The sequence below is a fragment of the Leptonotus elevatus genome, chromosome 8, assembly GCF_054856555.1.
Source record: "Leptonotus elevatus isolate MCC_2025b chromosome 8, RoL_Lele_1.0, whole genome shotgun sequence".
NCBI lineage: Eukaryota > Metazoa > Chordata > Actinopteri > Syngnathiformes > Syngnathidae > Leptonotus > Leptonotus elevatus.
In genome coordinates this window covers 10,628,950-10,648,321 of record NC_141246.1, presented here as the reverse complement: position 1 = coordinate 10,648,321, position 19,372 = coordinate 10,628,950, and the positions used below count along the sequence as shown (strand labels likewise).

General features: G+C 38.5%; 1 long non-coding RNA gene across 1 annotated transcript; it reads right to left on the bottom strand.

Moving 5' to 3' along the window:
• Positions 1-8,640: 8,640 nt before the first annotated feature.
• Positions 8,641-18,220, bottom strand: LOC147169713 (uncharacterized). The gene is made up of 2 exons (XR_015095840.1): positions 18,149-18,220; positions 8,641-10,055 (listed from the first exon to the last, which is right to left on the bottom strand). It is a non-coding gene; the product is annotated as an uncharacterized LOC147169713 (long non-coding RNA).
• Positions 18,221-19,372: the final 1,152 nt, after the last annotated feature.

Here is a 19,372-nt window from a genome sequence, read left to right as displayed (position 1 = left end):
CCAAATTTGAGACCAGAGTTCATTTTTAATGGAGCGAAACCCATCCTGTGTTCAAGTGTAAACGTCCTAAAAGGAAGTAGGACAAAGACTTAACTTATTGTCATTCATTGTCACTGTTTTAAGCATAGTTATTTCCTTACTTTTGAACATCCTTTTAAAATCACAGAAAGGAGTGGGCATCATTTGCAACAACAGGGGGGAAAAAATCATGAGCAAAGACACAATTATAACTATAAAAAATGTACTGTACAGAAGAGGAAAATGCACTATTCTTCTTTTATCAGTAGATACAAACACAGTGTGTTGTTTTGTATGATAAAGCACCTAATAAAAAACAGTATTTACTATTACAGTATGATTCTTTGAATTGTCCTTGCTTAATCATTTTGCACAGCACACTTTCTTACAGGTTGGGCGGATCGACTTCACCTTCTTTGTCCACATATTTGTCAAAGGCTAACTTAGCTAGCTAGCGGCATACTCACATATGGACCCACTCCTTGGGTTGGTTTGGCCTAACATATATAAGGAGATATGGAAAACAAACTTTAATAATTACACATGCCTTTACTGTAAAAATTGATTGGTTTGGGAAGAGTAAGGAAACTTAAGTCAATCTTTAGACTACTCTACAATATGAGTACTTTAAAAGGTGATGTGGCAAAAAAATGTGCACATTAGCATTTCCAAGTAGCTTGTAGCCATTGTAATATTGTGCTTAACTATGCAGTTGCTTTTAAAATAATTGTTGCTTAATATATCTATTCATACAGTGTACTTTGAGAAATTTATTTTCATTACATCTAGTGACATTTTTAGGCTACTGAAGCTCAGTCATTTTGTTGCACATTACAGTCTGGATTTCATTCTACTTTCCTTTTGTACTTTCTAGTACCATACACCAAATATATCGAAATATAGCATATTTCCATTACTTAATTGGGTTGCATGAATTACAATCTGGGGTAACCCGGACGCATAGTGGTTAGCACATCTGCCTCGCAGTCGAGAGGACCTGAGTTTGAATCTCTGGACTGTGCTTGTGTGGATTTTCTTCTCCCCGGTATTCCAAATACATGCACGTTATCGTCCATCGTGGGAATTTCAGCCTCTTGCACCTCACCTACGCTAATGAGGATAATTTACACTATTTTCAGTCAGAGGTTGCCTTTCATCAACCTTTGAGTTAAATTTCTAAAATACTATATTCATATTTCAAAACAATTTTGTTTCAAATTAAATACAGTAAATCTCCACATGAACTCTGTTGCTAGGCAACCATGTGACAACATGGTATACAATAAAATGCTGCTGCTGTTTATGTGTATATTGTACCCAAAAGAAACCAGGGCATTTCAGCTCTGGAGGCCCCCCAAACCAGGTTAGCATAAACAGGACAAGAAGAACAAATACCCAAAATAACTTGTAATAATTCATATTTTAAAAAAAACTTACAAATTGGGATATGAAGAATAAGTAATCATGTAACTCCTGACCCAAAATATGCCCATTCTGCCTGAGGTAAAAGATAAAAATGGAGCAAAATTGGTTGATTGAATACATGAACAAAGTGGGATGAGCAAGATCACAGGAAGGACAAGTAACACGTTTTGGGAAAACAAAAAGGACATAATGAAAGTTATTACAATAATGACAGCAAGCAGTGACTTTTTAATGGCCTTTGTTGAAGCGCCCCCATGTGGCTGAACCGTAACAGTGAACATCCAAATCCACGCTGAGTGTATCTTCTCAGTTTATATCGGGTGGTAATTGTACACAATCAACAACAACGTGGATGATAAATTACATGCCAGTTTTTAGGTAAAATAATAAAGATGGGTTGTAGAAAATCTATAGAAAATAAAATGGCAAAACATATTTTTAACATGGTCCTTCATTTTAAAGTGTTCTATTTAATTTTTAGTTAATGCAATAATTCTGATGTCACGTTAAAGTGTGTATGTTTTTTTATTTTTAGAATGACATATTTCCTTAACGCTAAGGGTTAAAAAAATAATAATAATAAAATAAAATAAAAGCAAACTCCTCTCTTGCCCTCAACCAGGAAATCGTCTAATGGTTTCTAATCGGTTATTGTTTTGTTCAGTCACATGTGCATTAATCATCGTAAATAGTGAACAGGTTTTAAAAATATATATAATAATAATAATAATCATGTCACCCCTGACCATTTTCTGAGCAGATGAACATACCCTACACCACAGGATAATCGCTCCAGATAATCTTTTAACAACATCCAACAATCAGGCCTTTGCTGAACTTTGATCGGAAGGGAGGGAAAATGCTCAAATTTTCCCCGGAAAAAACAATTCATATAGATCACATGTCCGGAATTCTCCTTTTTTGTGCTCCTAACTAGCTTAACTTATTTCAGGCAGGTTTCCAGCTGAGCATAATTAAGTGTGATGCGCTAACTCCCCTCTCGCTGCTGCTCAGTTTGACCTCGTTATGTCTTCTGGCAATCATCACATGGCCAAATGTGGTGCTCACCATCATCCTCTTCATGTTATCCACAGTTATGTCCGCCCTGATGTTTTCCCCTGTCATGGCGTCCCTTCACTCTCCGGCTGGGTCACTGAAGTTCTCCGCAAGTTCTGTGAAGGAAAGTAGCTGGCTGACCTCTGTGGCCCCTTGGAAGGGCTGCTAATGACTGACGAGAGGTCTACCTAATAAGGTGCCGTCTTCATCTCTTATGTGTGCTTTCATGTGTGTGTGTGTGTGTGTGTGTGTGTGTGTGTGTGTGTGTGTGTGTGTGTGTGTGTGTGTGTGTGTGTGTGCTGGCCTTTTTGGCCTCACTGGCCAGTGGAGGCCCGAGGCTTTGCGACCAGAGCTGGTGACAGTGCGTGCGCTCGGCAGGGGACACTATTTAGGCACTGGGAAGCACGGGGGTGATGGCGGTAATGGTGCTGATGGTGGTGGGGGGCATCTTTGATTCCATAATGAGCTGTTGTGTGCCGCCGAGCTGCGAGGCAGCTCGCTGGAGGAACAGAAGAGCTTTGTGTGTGTGTGAGAGCGTGCGCGACTCAGCTCAGCAGAGGCCCGGCTGGCCTGGGAAGCACCACAGGGCAAACGTCTTCTATCTGTCTGCCAGCTAGCCTGTCTGTCTGTCTGTCCTGCTTTTTATGTGTTCTGTGTAGCAAGTTCGTGTTAGGATTTAAGCGCAAATATTAACATGAATAAGTTAATCAAAATATAAGGCAATCATGAAATTGTCTAGTTTCAAATCGTGTACAGTTAATCCAAATTTGACCTTTTTTCACAGCATTCATTTTGACAAAAAAAAAATAAAAATTAATAATGCGGAATATAATACAAATATTTTCCTCCAGCGGGTGTCTTTGCCCACACACGACCAATTACAAACCATTTTGGGGAAGATCTGGATAAAGGTACAAATGTCGCAATTTATTTTTAGTTGCAACTCCAGACCATTACCATAAATGTGGTTCCTCCCCAAAACACGTTCTTACCAAAATGTAATATTATTAATATAACATTGCACATTAATGATGAATAAGCAACATTAATTTATAACAACAAACAAGCACTGTGCCTGATGTCCAATAAAATAGCTTACAACGTTTTACTCTTAGTGACCCAATAAAAAGTGACCCATGGCCATGACAAATTTTGGGTCCTGACCCTAAGTTTGGGGAAAACCCTGGAACCTTCAACCCCCTTCAGAATCTTAAAGGGGAAACTTTTATGTACAATACAGTGACAATTAACTCATTCACTGCCATTGACGGCTATAGACGTCAAAAATTAATTTGAACTCTTTCTATTAGTTTAACATTTTTTTCCACTTTTGTTAACAAGAGTATGAAAACCTAGAATTTTTTTTGAACATTTAGAACAGATATAACATTTATGATTAATCATGAGTTAACTATTGAAGTTATCCGATTAATTACAATAAAAAATTGTAATCGCCTGACGCGATTTAAAAAAGAAAAGTAAAAATTGTTAATTGCGTTAAGCGATTTTTTTTAAAATTGTAATTAATTGTATGACTTCACAAGTTAACTCGCGATTAATTGCAAATTTTACAAAAAATTCTAGGTTTTCATACTCTTGTTAACAAAAGTGTAAAAAATTGCAAAACTAATAGAAATAGTTAAAATAAATATTTGACGCCTACAACCGTCAATGGCAGTGAATGAGTTAATATTGCGTTTGTGGAAAATGAATTAAGCAGCAAAATCCACCCATTTTTAACCATCTCAGATGACGGCCATTTTGTCACTTGCTGTCGACTGAAAATGACATCAAGGTGCTACAAAAAAAAAGCATATTTCAAACCATTTTATTTGGGAGTTATACTGTGTGACGTACTAGTTATATGCTACTCACAAAAAGTTAGGGATATTTAGCTTTCAGGTGAAATTTATGAAAAATTTAAAAAGTTCACGCTACAGTGATGTAATATATCATGAAAGTAGGACATTTGAGTAGAAGGGTGCGCTGGTGATTTCCTCATCTCAAACAATTCATTGAAACAAAAAATTAAGAACAACGGTGGGTACGCCTCAACTAAAATTTTCAACGTCTCAATAACTCGCCATGTGCCCTTGAGCATCAATTACAGCTTGACAACGACGTCCTTTCGTTGTCGGCTGAGGCATGGCATCCCGCTCTTCTTGAAGGGCAGCCCTCGGGTCATTGAGGTTCTGGGGCGCAGGGTTTGGAGCCTCTACACGGCGACTCAGCTGGTTTTCAATAGGATTCATATCTCTGCACAGAGGCAGATAAGACCTGGTGTTGGTCATTTTGTAGCCACGCGCAGGCCAGAGGATCTACGAATGTGAGGGCTGCGCTGCTGTGGGAGTGATCCAGTCATGGCAAGTCACATCAGGTCCTTTCATTCCATTCCAAGTGGGCACTTTGAGACCGCCCCTATCCTACCCTACCTTTGCGTGGGGAACCGTTCATGTGGAGCATGCAGCAGAAACAGCGCCGAATAGAAATACTGTACACCCCATAGGACAACTAGTTGAATATTTGAGTATGTCAGAAGTTAATGCTGTTAGCAAAAGCTAATCCATGCTAACAAGGCAGCTCTCTTTAACTCATTCACTACCATTGACGGCTATATACATCAAAAATTCATTTGAACTATTTCTATTAGTTTAACATTTTCCCCCACTTTTGTTAACAAGAGTATGAAAACCTACGGGGGGGGGGGGGGATTATAGTACATTTAGAACAGATATCAAATTTGTGATTAATCATGAGTTAACTAGTGAAGTCATGCGATTAATTATGATTAGAAACATTTAATCGCCTGATGCTCCTAATTTTTAATAAACTTATTTTTTTTAAGAAACCAAAAGATTATAAAAAAAATTTAAATAATTAAAATTACTTTTTTTTTTAAAGATGAAGAAGAAAAGATTATAAAAAATGAGGGGCGTCAGGCGATTAAATTTTTTCGTAATTAATCACATGACTTGACGAGTTAACTCACGATTAATCACAAATTCTAAATCTGTTCTAAATGTACAATACATTTTTTCTAGGTTTTCATACTCTTGTTAACAAAAGTGGAAAAAAATGTTAAACTAATAGAAATAGTTCAAATGAATTTTTGACGTCTATAGCCGTCAATGGCAGTGAATGAGTTAACTTTTGGCTTTGATGTCGTATTTCAGTGTTGTCCAGGTGTTACTTGAAAGTGGCTTTGAGTCTTCTCCCATTCTCGGTGTCAAGTCAAGGGTGGAGAACCTCAGTGCAGAGGCAGCATTATGTAAATTAGCCCCACTAATTGGTCACTGTGTGATGAAATTCAGAACGGCCTATTCCCTAACACAAATATCATCATCTGTCACCTTTTTAGTTTGTACATTTCTGGATTAAATTCTCTCGAGTCTTACACATAGTCACCTGCAAAACTTCATGTGAAATATAAGCAACCTCAGCTCAGTGAGCATCGAACGAGGACTAACTCCAAACGTGTGTGTATAAGATGACAATACTGTGTATTTCCTTGTCTTTTCTTAGCTTGAAATGAGTTGTGATGTCACAAATCCTTCGACGAGTAAATATGAGAAGGAGATTTGGACATGAATTCGGGTTTGAAAACACAGTGCAGCATGTGTCTATAAAATACAAAACACAATGACAAATCGTCATTTAATTTGGAGAGAGTAGCACAAAACCAAGAATGATTTTACAAAATATAGGCCTTAAGTTGCGTGAAGTCTAAGTCTTCAAAACTGTGGCAACTTTCAAATCGGAAGCAGGCTATCCTCCCAACTAACAATTTAATTTGAATATCTATCAAACTGTTGCTTTCACATACTGTGACCATTTTTGTTTCGCTTGTTGAACTTGTCGTTTTTTTATTATATTTAGACAAACTTATTTAGGAAAAGGCGCTCTGATAGGAAAGTTGTCTTTTAATCTGCATTTGATATCAAAATGATGGACTTTCACATTAATTGCTGTACATTAATGACTCGGGAAATTAGATGATTGTTTGTTTGTTTATTTGGAACACACCTTAAGTATTAAAGAACAAATTTATTGTGTACCGTGAAAATACGTTCAGCAAAACAATCAAATCAATAAACATATCAAAAACAATTGGTAATAATACATTTGCAATGTATTGAGATCTCAACTGTTTAGGCCGTCTGAGATTTAATTGAAGAATCTGAGCAATGCAGAGCATTTTTTTTTTCATGCTGTTTTTGTTGCATTTGTTGCATCTATTATTTAATAATGACATCAAATGTCATGCTTAAGATAAGTGCTTTCTTCTTGATCCTTTATTACGATTAAAAAAAAAATCATTAACTACAAATACAGTCATTCTGATGCAAGATGCTCTTGTTGTTTTTGGAACAAATTCCTAGTGTATTGTCACAATTTTAGTTTGACTCAAAGTGTTGTCAACACAAACACAACACACATGGCGCAGTCATAAGAACGGGGAAGTTACACTCCACTACATGCTTGAGGCATCGTGGTTCTTTTGGGCTACATCCCTCATTTGCATATTGGGCTAATCCTGTACAAGTTGTATTTGAATCAGAAACTTAATACATAAGACATTACAGTCTTCTTTTTTTATTTTTAAAAGAGCAGAAATGTCACCAAAACGTTACAAATTCGGGTTTGGCAGTCTGGCTGTTTATTAGTCAAGACACAAAAGAGAGTTGTTTTCTTCTTTTTCTCCAACTGCCGATAATGCAAACAATTCCCGTGAGAATCATGTCAGACAGTCGGAGATTAGATATTCGACTGACACCGCACTTCACACTACAATTGGAAATGCAGGAAAAAATGTTTTTATGTTTTATGCGGGTGTCATAAACGCGCAACCCCTGAGTCCAATCCATTATGCCCACTTTGATTCGGATTTCTGCACCCTTGCCAACTTGTGTGTGTGTGTTGATGATGATGATGATGATGACTATCAGTGAGCAGCTTGAGACCTATCACGATGAATCTTGTAAGGGGCAGTTAGGGACATATTTTTCGGATAACCTCTCTTTCACTTTTGAAATACTGTCATACATGCAAGGGAATTTTTCTTCTCAATCACATACACAAGTGAAATCCTCTCACGCACAATTGAAATGCATATTTCAGTATGAAGTGTGAAAGGGTTTCAGTAGTGTGTGGAAGAGCGTTTCACTAATTGTAAAAGCTTTTGGCCATGAAGTGCAAAACATAAAAACAAAAGAACTAAAACACAACAGCAAATGAAAAACACACAAAGAAATCAATCAGAAGAGCAAACAAAACACGACAGCAAATAAATAAAAACACATAAAATAAAATAAGAGAACTACTCAAAACAGCAAATTAAAAAGCACAAAAACAGAAAAATTATCACAAGGATTATTTTTTTTTAATCACAAAAACAAAAAAATAATAATCAATATTTTTTTTAAAGGACAAAAACAAAAAATTATCGCAAGAAAAAATAAATTGTAATCACAAAAATGAAAACAAATCTATCACAACAGCAAATCCTAAAATCACATTAATAAATGCCTAACCGAAATTTTACATTTACCTGCTGGAAGTTCAAGGGGGAGGGCAGGTGGAATCAGATTCATGTCTGATTGGATGAGAGGGAGAACTTGGTTGAACATACATTACCTGGAAATGATTCCATGTGGCATGTTTTTATTCTATTTAGTTATTTCTTTGTATGATTTTTGATTTGCTCTTTGTTTAGCTCGTGTTTTTGCACTACAAGGCCCCCCGAATTTCACAAGTCTACTGAATGTAAAAATGTTTTACTGGTGTATTCTATGTCAGTAGTGATAAAAGTTAAAAACATTCAATTGTGTGTAGGAGGAGAGCATTTCAGCAGTGTGTGTGCACAAAAAGGGGCTCCTACGCATTTTTGAATACAAAAAAAATGACTTTATTGAAGAAAAAATATAGAAGAAAGAAAATAACAGACACAAGGAGGGCTGACACATTTCACTGGCCCAGATATCTCATCCGTCTCTTTGTCGTGCTGCCTTTCATGTCTTCCCTCTGCTAGGACAACGGAGTCTTTCATGTGGACGTCTTTTCCTCGGCACCCCCGGGCCCTCCTTTTCCTCTTTCTTTCTCTTCTTTTCGCTCAGACAGACTAATTAAATGTTCTCCTGCAAGTCTGCTCCACTCCTTCCGCTTTATTTTGTTGTTTACTTTTTGTTTGGCTGTTCATTCTTCAGCGATATATATAAATACACAAGATGGCTGACGGACAAGCTACATTCAAGATGGCCGAAATAATATATACATTGTCATCGCATATAAAATGTAGGAACTTCATTATTCAAAACAGTTTAATTTGTGTTGCGTTTGGGATGTTGTATTGAATTGAATGGATTTTTGGGATTTAATAATTTTTTTAAAAATAAACAATGGAATTATTCTATTAATCCACATTTTAAAAAAAACAGTGGGTCATGGTATTAAAGTAAAGACACATTTCCTCAAGGTTAAAATAAAACATTGAACAGGACACTGTAGCATTTCAAATCATCTATCTTTGGTAGCACATGATCCTGAAGTCAAAGGGCAAGCACATCTCACAGCTAAAATGAGAGGGGGACATCAGAAAGAAACGGATGAAGATAACATAAAACTATTTTTAAACATGGAATGATATAAAAGTACAACTCCAATAGAAACACCCGGTGGACAAATTGAAATGTCTCATTTGGCAGTGTGACTTTACAGCGCAAATATTTAACAACTAATAATTATAGAAGCTTGTGCTTTCGGTACACAAGCAGCAATGGTGATGTTGACTAAAGAACCACAGACAGCAGCAGCAAAAACATGAGAGTAATTTTAGTCGACTTTTCAGTCGTGCCGGCTCTTCATATCTCTCCTGGTGTTATCTTTCCTGTAGCAGCATAGTCACAGAAATCGACCATCTTAGTAAAAGTACGGGTTGTCTGTCTGCAGCCTCTCATATGCACAAGCCGGCTAATTACTTAAATTGATGCTGATTGAAGTAAACCTATTTCAAAGAGGCTTGGACTCGAGGGTTCATCTCGGTTCATTTGCTCTCATGTACCGCTTGAATTTATTTATTTGCAAACTTATGACCGAAAGTACAAACCAAGTGAAAAAATATCACGACTAACAAACATTTCAACTGGCAAAGTAGCAAAGTGTGAGATCACTATTTGGCAAGCAGGAGGGGGTGGGGGGGGGGGGGCTGATGATTGCTATTACTAAGTCTTCATAAAGTGCTAATTAACCACCAATGCACAAAGCACGTACAAACCTCTATTGTAAAGCGACTCCTTGAGAAAATTTTACTGAAAGGGTTGAAAAATAATCGACGTACATGCATGACTATTAAGCGTGCTGGCATGTGTGGCCGTGGGGCACAAACGTCATAAAGTTCGCTGTCAATGGCGCCATTGTGTGCGTGTGTCGCTATCATCCCCATCTTCATCACCACCATCACTCTTGCATGTGAGTCACGGCGCAAAAAAAGGATGACCACGTCTCTCTTTTGACTGTGTTCAGCTAGCCATGTAGGATTCGTTCTTTCCATTTTCAACTGGCTGTCGAAAAAAAGAAAAGAAAAAGAAAAATTCAAACACCTGAGTTTGATTGTTATATTGAAATTGGTCATATTTATTTATTATTTATTTAACAATTATAGCAATAGGTTAGCTTCCTAACCGATTGATGCAAAAAATAGTTGCTCGCATATCAATGCACAATAGTTGAAAGAAGAACAAAACAGGTCTGGACTGCTGGCAGGCCAGTCTAGTGCTTACACTGTTTTTCTAAGAAGCCACGATGTTGCAACGTGCAGAACGTGGCTTGGCAATGTCTTGCTGAAATAAGAAGGGATGTCCCTAAAAAGGAACTGCTTGGATGGCAGCATTCAGTCAAATCGGTATGTACCTTTCAGCATTAATGGTGAACTCGCAGATGTACAGGTTACCCATGCGACGGGCACGAACACATCCACAGACCACAGATGCTGGCTTTTGAATTTTGCGCTGATAACGCCCCAGATGGTGCTTTGTGGACTCGTCAGACCACAGATCCATTTCAGAGGAGTTTGTGTGGAATATTCCAATCAGGTGTTTTGAGCATTCCTCTATGTTCCCAGTTTTTTTTTTTTTGCTGCCTCTGTCCCAGCTTTTTTGGAACGTGTTGCAGGCATCAAATTCTAAATGAGAAAACGCTTAAAAGGGAAGTCAACTTTAAACGTTTGTTGACAATAATATGCTATATGTGACTTCACTAGCTCTTTTACTGCGACACGTTATCTAAAAAAAGAACCCAGACAGTGCCAGCCGATTTCGAGCATTTTAACTCCTCTTTCAAGCCAAACAGAATATTGTGTGCTGTCACTACTTTTTCCGTTCTTTAGCAATCTCCATTTGAAAATAGGTCATTTGAGTGACATTGAGCGAAAATTTAAACGATAAGGAGAAAAGAAGCGTTTTGTGAAAAGATACATTTTCTGCACAACAGTTATTTAAACACTAATATTTTTTTATTTAGTGACGCTCTGCGAATTACATTTAACGTGACAAAGGCTTTGATCATTCGCGTCATTCTTGAAAACGTTCTATTTCATCATATTCAGGATGTTTCATCGTAAAGTCCATATTGTCCATATTACTGGGAGACCATTGAAAAGAGATACAATGCTGCCATCTGCTGGCCATTATTAGTGGGTGTTTTGGGATTTTACAACCCCAATAACAAAGCCCATTGAAAAAAAAAAAAAAAAAACATAGTAAACGTCAACAAACGTTTTTAGCGGCATTCATTTGGATTTTTTTTATACGTCATTAAACGTTTTTGGCGTTAAAAGAGTTAGTCTAAACATGACATTCTGATTAATGATGCATTTGTGGAATATGAGTTATAAAGCAAAACCCAGCCGTTTTTTTTTGTTTTTCATTTCAGGGGGCGGCCATTTTGCCACTTGTCAACTGAAGATGACATCACAGTTGCTCAAGGCTAGGCCAATCACAGCTCACCTGTTACCGAAGCTGAGCTATGATTGGTTGCTGTCTGAGACCTCAGCAACTGTGATGTAATTTTCACTCGACGGCATTGATCTGCTATTGATCAAAACGTCTGGATTTTGCTGCTTAACTCATATTCCACTAACACAATATTAACCAGAATACCATATTTAGACTAGTGCGGCTGCATAGAACATATTATTGTCATTTTTGGGGGGGGGGGGGGGATTTCTGTAATCAACAAATAACACAATAATCACTTTTTCAGTTTTTGATATTTGAATGGAACGAACGCATTGATTTTGATCCCCCATTTTCCTCTCCGATACCCCCCAAAACATTTCTAAATGTCGTGCTTCATCAGCTTGTTGTTCTGTTCGCCTGTCAGGATGAAGTTAGCAGCAAATAGATGCGGGCCTTTCCAAACAATAGTCCATTCATGATGCCCTTGCAATGCAATGATGATCCCGCTATGGCCTGCACCAGCCTCCACAGCTGCACTGGAATGTAATCCAACAAGTTTGACGCAGCCCCCCCTCGCCCCCCACCCCTCGCTAACCCAACATCCACCCCTCCCGCCGACTGCCTCCTCCATCGCTACCACGGCCACCACATCACCAGTGCTAACACCATTGCAACCCAAGCCCCCCCCCCCCCCCAAAAGGAGGCAAGAAACTAGGAGGAGGGAGCTGAGGAGGGGGAGCACAAAGAGAGGATTCATAGTGGGTCACATACACTAGCAGGAAAAAAGAGCGGCACCCATTTAGGAGTGGTGCAGCTGCACTAATTCATTGGGTGAAACTGAGAGGAGGCAAAAAAGGAGGGGCAGAGGTCAGAAAGCAGAATCATTTTTTATTCGTCTCGCTGCATCATCCACAAACACCTGCATCCCTGGCTTCCTTCGTGGATGAAAAAAAAGAAAACAAAGAAGCGAGATCTCAGGCCTGTTTCTTTATCCACGTGTCACCATCTCATGACCCGTTCCCAACGTGACCCTTTTCTCCCTCCAGCACTTTGCAACCCACACATCCAAATGACATAAAGCTCAACCGGCCACAGTCACGGGAACAAACTCATTTTTTATTATACGACAACCGTAAAAAGAGCGAGGTGTTACAGTGCTGTCTGGAACGGGTTGTCCAAGTATTTTAATTACATGATTAAAAATAATAATAATTTGGGTGATGGCTCTTATTTGGAATTCCCCCTGCGCATACCGACTTTTTCTCGTTCCACACAAGCCCTAAGAGGTTTTTTTTTTTGTGTGATGAGGCTCTCCTCTTTGACATTCTGCGTAATTGCTGCATCAGAGCCATAACAGTAGTGCATTTAGCCGCCTGTGTCTTTTACACAGAATCCAATGAATTGGTGTACAGTCCCTGCTTTTTCACAGAATTTTATGCAATCATTTTTAAGGGATTTTCAGTACACAGGCAAGCCTGAATTTAGTTTTCCGCACGTTTAGTGTTGCACCGTCGAAAAACATGCCAGGTAACACTGAGGTGTACTGGAAGAGATGGATAATTAAGTGCAGAAGAGGCAGAAAAGGCCCCCAACTAAGGTCCAGTAGTAATTGTTCCCAGCAAACAGAGAGAATAATATTGCATTCTTTGTTTGAGTGTTAATGTAGCAGTCGTTGATAATTACCATACCTACACTCTGCTTTTTTTGCTCCCATTTTTTAAATGAGATAAACTCAACAATCTAAAACTTCTTCCACATGCACAACATCCCCATTTCTCTCAAATATTGTTGGCAAACCAGTCTAAATCTGTGATAGTGAGTACTTCTTCTTTGCCGAGATAATCCATCCCACCTCACAGGTGTGCCATATAAAGATGCTGATTAGACATCATGATTAGTGCACAGGTGTGCCTTAGACTGCCCACAATAAAAGGTCACTCTGAATGGTGCAGTTTTGTTTTATGGGGGGGTTCTGGTTGTTGTTTTTTTACTGGTTTTCTGGGTCCCCAGAACCCCTCCCCCAATAAGGCCACTTTGAAAGATTCAGTTTTGTTATATTGGGGGGTCCAGTCAAAAACCAACTCGTTTTCTGGATCCCCAGACCACCCTCAATAAAACAAAACTGCACCTTTCAGAGTGGCCTTTTATGGTGGGCAGCCTAAGGCACACCTGTGCACTAATCATGGTGTCTCATCAACATCTTGATATGGCACACCTGTGAGGTGGGATGGATTATCTCGGCAAAGGAGAAGTGCTCACTATCACAGATTTAGACTGGTTTGTGAACAATATTTAAGAAAAATTGTGATACTGTGTATTTGTAAAAAATGTCAATGTCGCTCAAGTTTCCATAAATGATGTCACGCTGTTCCTCTTTAGACAGGAAACAAGTTGAGATTGAATTTATAATACCTCATCTTGTTGCAGCAAAGAAGCATTCTCCATGTTGCTCCTGTTGCTTCGCGACACCATTTCACAACCGTCTATCCCACACGTTCAACGGAATTCTTGACAATCAGTTCATCAACAAATCATTTTTTTATGTCTATCCCTGCTTCCGAGCGTGTCATACAAGTCAAGTCAAACTCGGTTCAGAATGTTGGAAAATCTGCATCATTTCAGACCCTTTTGTCACCAATCGGAACAAATGTCAGCATTCTTTTCACCGCAGTGACACGAGAAGGAGGAATGCCTCTCCCCCAATTATACAACCATTTAATGCAGAATGTGACCCGGCATGTGAATATTTGACTTCCCCTATCTACGTCTCTTGCTTGCTGTCTACCATTGTCCTCTTTCCCTCTTCTTTTTTTTTTTTTTACCCCAGCCCTTTCTCTCCATCCAGCGTCACATATTTGAGGAATTCCCCTCTTGACAGTAGGAGAGGGTGTTTTTGTTTTCTGTGCGCATTACTAGCAACGTGACAATCATAACAACAATACGAGATGGCAATTTTGCAGTCGTATTTTTGGGTGGAATATGCGTTCGAATAGAACATAATATGATAGAACGAGCATTTACATATACCGGTTAATGGTTAGCACGTCTGCCTCGCAGTCCAGGGGTTCTACGTTCAAATCTCTATTCTGTACTTTTTAAAGGGCAAATCAAACCGAAAATTTTTCTTAAACATGGCGTTCGGATTAATATTGTGGAATATGAAGTAAACAGCAAAATCATACCCGTTTTTATTCATCTCCACGGGTGGCCATTTTGCCACTTGCTGGCCCCTGAAATCAGGGCTTGTTCGCAAACTGGGACAGGGGCAACAAAAGACTTAAAAAGTTGAATAAGGCTAAAAAAAACTTTAAAAAAACACCTGTTTGGAACAGTCCACAGGTGAACGGGTTAATTGGAAACAGGTAAGTGTCATGATTGGGTATGAAAGGAACATCCCTGAAAGGCTCAGGTGTTCACAAGCAACACGTTTTACCACTTTGGGAACAATTGTGTGAGTGAATAGTCCAACATCTGAAGAAGGACAATGTTTCTCAAAATTGCAACAAATGTAGGCATTTTGTCTTCTGTGTCCATAATGTCATCAAAAGATTCCGAGAATCTGATCAAATCTCCAACATTGAATCTCTTTGATCATCCAGGCAGCACTGCATTAAAAACGATCATTAAAAACGATATTGCCACGTGAGCTCAGGACCACTTCAGGAAATCATTGTCAGTCCCTCGCTACATCTACAAATGTGAGTTAAAACTCTCCCATGCAAAGTGAAAGCTAACGATGAACAACGCCCGGCGGCTTCTGTGGACCTAAGCTCACTGACACAAAGCGGAAAGTGTCCTGTGGTCTGACGAGTCCACATTTCTGATTTGTTTTTGGAAATGTGGATGAAGTGTCCTCCGGGGAAAAGGATGATGCGGATTGTTATAAAGACACATTTCAAAAGACAGTATCTGTGATGGTATTGGGCTGTGTTTGTATGAAAACACTTGTTGGTTATAAATATAAGACGAGTAAAAAAAAAAAAAAACACTACAACTGTAACTGGGTGTTACTTCTTGTACCACGTGATAACGTATTTCGGCGCTCGTCGTACGTCAAGGACCTGCTATGTGTTTCAATCAATAATTATTATTTACTGCTTTGTGATACTGTTGTCATAGTGAAATCTTATGGTAATATTGTATCTGTAGGTTACCCAGTTATTCCCAGAACTACTGTCTACTTTGTTACTACATGAATTGGTCCATTGTGGGTTTATTAAAACTCTATTGTATTCTATTCTAAAGAAATTAATTCCTCGATTCAAAAGTTGATTCTTATGTTGTTCGAAATCAGTTGAGTTTCGCGAGGTCCATACCTTGTCCTTGACCAAATTTGTGGAAATCACTCTAAAGACAAATTCTGTGCAAATCATTTGTGTTTACCGCGATGGATTGTTTTGCTTGGTAGTTGCTGCAACTCTGCATTTTCTTGATTATTATGATTTGTTGTGCACCTGAGGGGTGACCTTTTCCCCTCCCGACAGATCATGAGACCTTGTCATCCCATCCGCTCCCCCTTTCCTCCTTTCTCCCCCCCCCCCCTCCCAGGAAGAGCCGTGTCTCAGATTCTTGTGACACTGTGGTTAGTGTGTGTGTGTGCAGATATGGAGAGGCCCATTACTGCAGTCACATGGCAGGTTAGCGCAGGCACTGATGCACCATGTGAGCTCTATTTTCCTTTTTCTTCTCCTTTTTTTTTTTTTTTGCTTACAGCCACAATCACGAACCCCCTCTAGGCTTTGACCAACAGGACAGGAAATGTCACAAAATGCCTGTGGCACTTCTTTTTTTTTTTTTTTTATAAAATATATTTATACATTTAACTCATTCACTGCCATTGACGGCTATATACGTAAAAAATTCATTTGAACTATTTTTATTAGTTTAACATTTTTTCCCACTTTTGTTAACAAGAGTATGAAAACCTAGGGGGATTTTTTTTTTTACAATTTTAACAGATATCAAATTTGTGATTAACCGTGAGTTAACTAGTGAAGTCATGCGATTAATTATGATTTTTTTAAATATCGCCTGATGCTCCTAATTATTAATAAACTTTTCTTTAAAAAAAGAAAAACAAAAAGAAAAGATTATTAAAAATGAGGGGCATCAGGCGATTGAAAAAATTTGTAATTAATCACATGACTTCACTAGTTAACTCACGATTAATCACAAATTTGATATCTGTTCTAAATGTACAACATTTGTTTCTAGGTTTTCTTACTCTTATTAACAAAAGTGGAGAAAAAAAATAAACTAGAAATAGTTCAAATTAATTTTGGACGTCTATAGCCGTCAATGGCAGTGAATGAGTTAAGATCAGGTTCACTTGTATTATAGGCAGAAAATGTGCTTTGTAGGTTCTCTTATAGTTTTATTTAATGGAGTTGAGTAGTTTGAGCAGAGGTGAGTTGATTAAGCAAAACTTTAGTTACTTGGGCTAAATTAATTCTGAGTTGAGTTACATTTTGTTGTCACGTAATGCTACATGTTACATTACATTTTATTTCATTTGGTTCCATTAATTTAATTATTTTTTTTATCAAGTTCATGTTGTTTGCATGCAGTAAATGGATGCATGGTATACTTGAGTAACAAAAAATATTCTTATTTTATACAAAAATGAGACTATTTTGTACTAATTTTTTTTAAATTAATTTACAGATTGTGTCTTGAAATATAAAAGAAGCCTTTATTAAAATCAGAACAATCAAATCTATAGCAAAAGGGCAGTGGTGTTTTCCAAGTAAATTTAAATGTGACATGGATGAATGAAAAAGGCCAGTGTTGCAGCTTGAGCATGAGAACAACCTGCAGGCGAGGAAAAACAAACCACAAAACATTTTATCAACGTCATATGCCATGCATGTCAATTTGCTTCTTTTAAAACTGCCGTCAACCAGTTTAAATTAAAAGAACTAAAATGCTTCCGGCTAATTCAAGAAATCCCGCGGCCCATTTGTCTAAATTGAGACGAAAACTTTTTTTTCGATTTACGTCTTGAAGTACAGGAATGCACACAAAAATATACATTAAAAGTAATTACTATAATTGGCTGATTCGTTGAATATTTTAAATCGCGTGATTACTTTAATTTACTTCGGGGTTGGTTTAAAAATGATTGTTTACAAAATACATTTTTACGACACATGGTCCGCGCTAAAAACATTGAAAATGTTTCCAGAATTTTCAATGAATTCATTACGTCTCTCCTGATAACAATTTTTAATGTACATGTTTGCACTAACCTCGTAAAAAACCCAATAAATACGGCAATCGATTTTTTTATGTGCGTTTGCATATATTTAAATATATTCTATTTGTATAAATTATGACGAGTGCACTTTCTGTAAATCTGACTTGCTTAAATGCATTTAGTTAAGCACAGGTAAGTGTGTGTAGTCGTCGTGTTTAATATGAAATAAACTCGTTAAGGTGGAACAAATAAAACCTCAGAATAACGAATTGTTCTATTAAAGGCACCCTAAATAAAATACTTCCACTTGGTGACGAGTATAATTACAGCGCGTGCAGACCCACAGTTGGCTCCCTGGGGGTCGTGCACATCCAAGTGCATTAAGTCAACTTCTCTGCGCAAAACCGCAGCTTCCTCCCTTTTGCACTGCGCCAACCTAAAGACCAAACACTTTCCACACACACTCACTCACACACAACAACAAAAATAATACAACACTCACTTCCAGGCCTGGTCCGACGAGTTGATCAGTGGGGTGCAGCCTGGAGGTACCCCCCTCCCCCCCTCTCCCCCCCCCCCCCCCTGCCCTCCCTCACCTCCACCACCAAGCACCTTCATCCCCATCCTCATCATCATAAATCCAGAAAGGCTCAAAAAAAGGTGTTGCATGCAGAGAGCAACCAGGAGCATCCATTCTGCTGAGGAGGAATTTCTCTATGTGCGCGACCAGTGTCAATGCTCGGACATAAGGGGAGAAAGGACGCACACATCGCTCTCTGTTATCATTTTTTCCCCTCCTTTCCTCTCTTCATGTTTGCAGCACAAAACTGCTTTTTGTTCCCCATTTTTTCATTTACGAGGGTTAATGGATAGAGGCTTGGGCGTTTGATCACATGGCTACAATTCACCTGAGATGCAGACAAAGAGAGCAAAGAGAGACGAGCGAGAGCCACGACGGACACAAGCGTCATTGTTGCTCTCCCAGTGCAGGGGACTGTGTGTGTGTGTGTGTGTGTGTGTGTGTGTGTGTGTGTGTGTGTGTGTGTGTGTGTGTGTGTGTGTGTGTGTGTGTGTGTGAGTGTGAGTGAGCACGCGCGCGCGCACGCACGTGGGCCCTTCCCGGAGCAGTCCATGCTTTTATCTGCGCAAATCGCGGCCTTCCGGCGTGTACAGATCCTCCACTTCATGCAAGGGCGAAACGCACCGCATCAGTCGCGCTCTGCGTGCAGGAAGAGGAACGCTCGAATTAAATCCCAACGCAAAAAAAAAAAAAAAAAAAAAAAAATCCCCAGTTGACAAACATATGAATGTGGGCCTGTTCTTCCTTTTCAATGGTCGTTTCTTAACCGACTGTCTGCTTAAACAACCAACAAGTCTGTTTTAGGGTGAACAACTAAGTCAATAGTTTGTATCTTATAGAGCACTTTGACCTTGCAAGTTCATCAACAAACATTAAGGAGAATATTCTCACGGGGCATATAGTTTTATTATATTTTTGAGAAAATTATTATTATTATTATCAGGCCTGTTTTACAAAAAAAACGTCAATGTGTTAAAAAAAACTTGATGAATCATTCCTTAAATAATCATATAAAAAATAGATAAAACTGACAAAACAATTGTTTTTGGTTTGGACTGCTGCATCCCCAAACATTGGATTAACATCACTGGGACAGCATTCGTTTACACATATATATATATAATACAAAACAACAAAAAAAGTAAG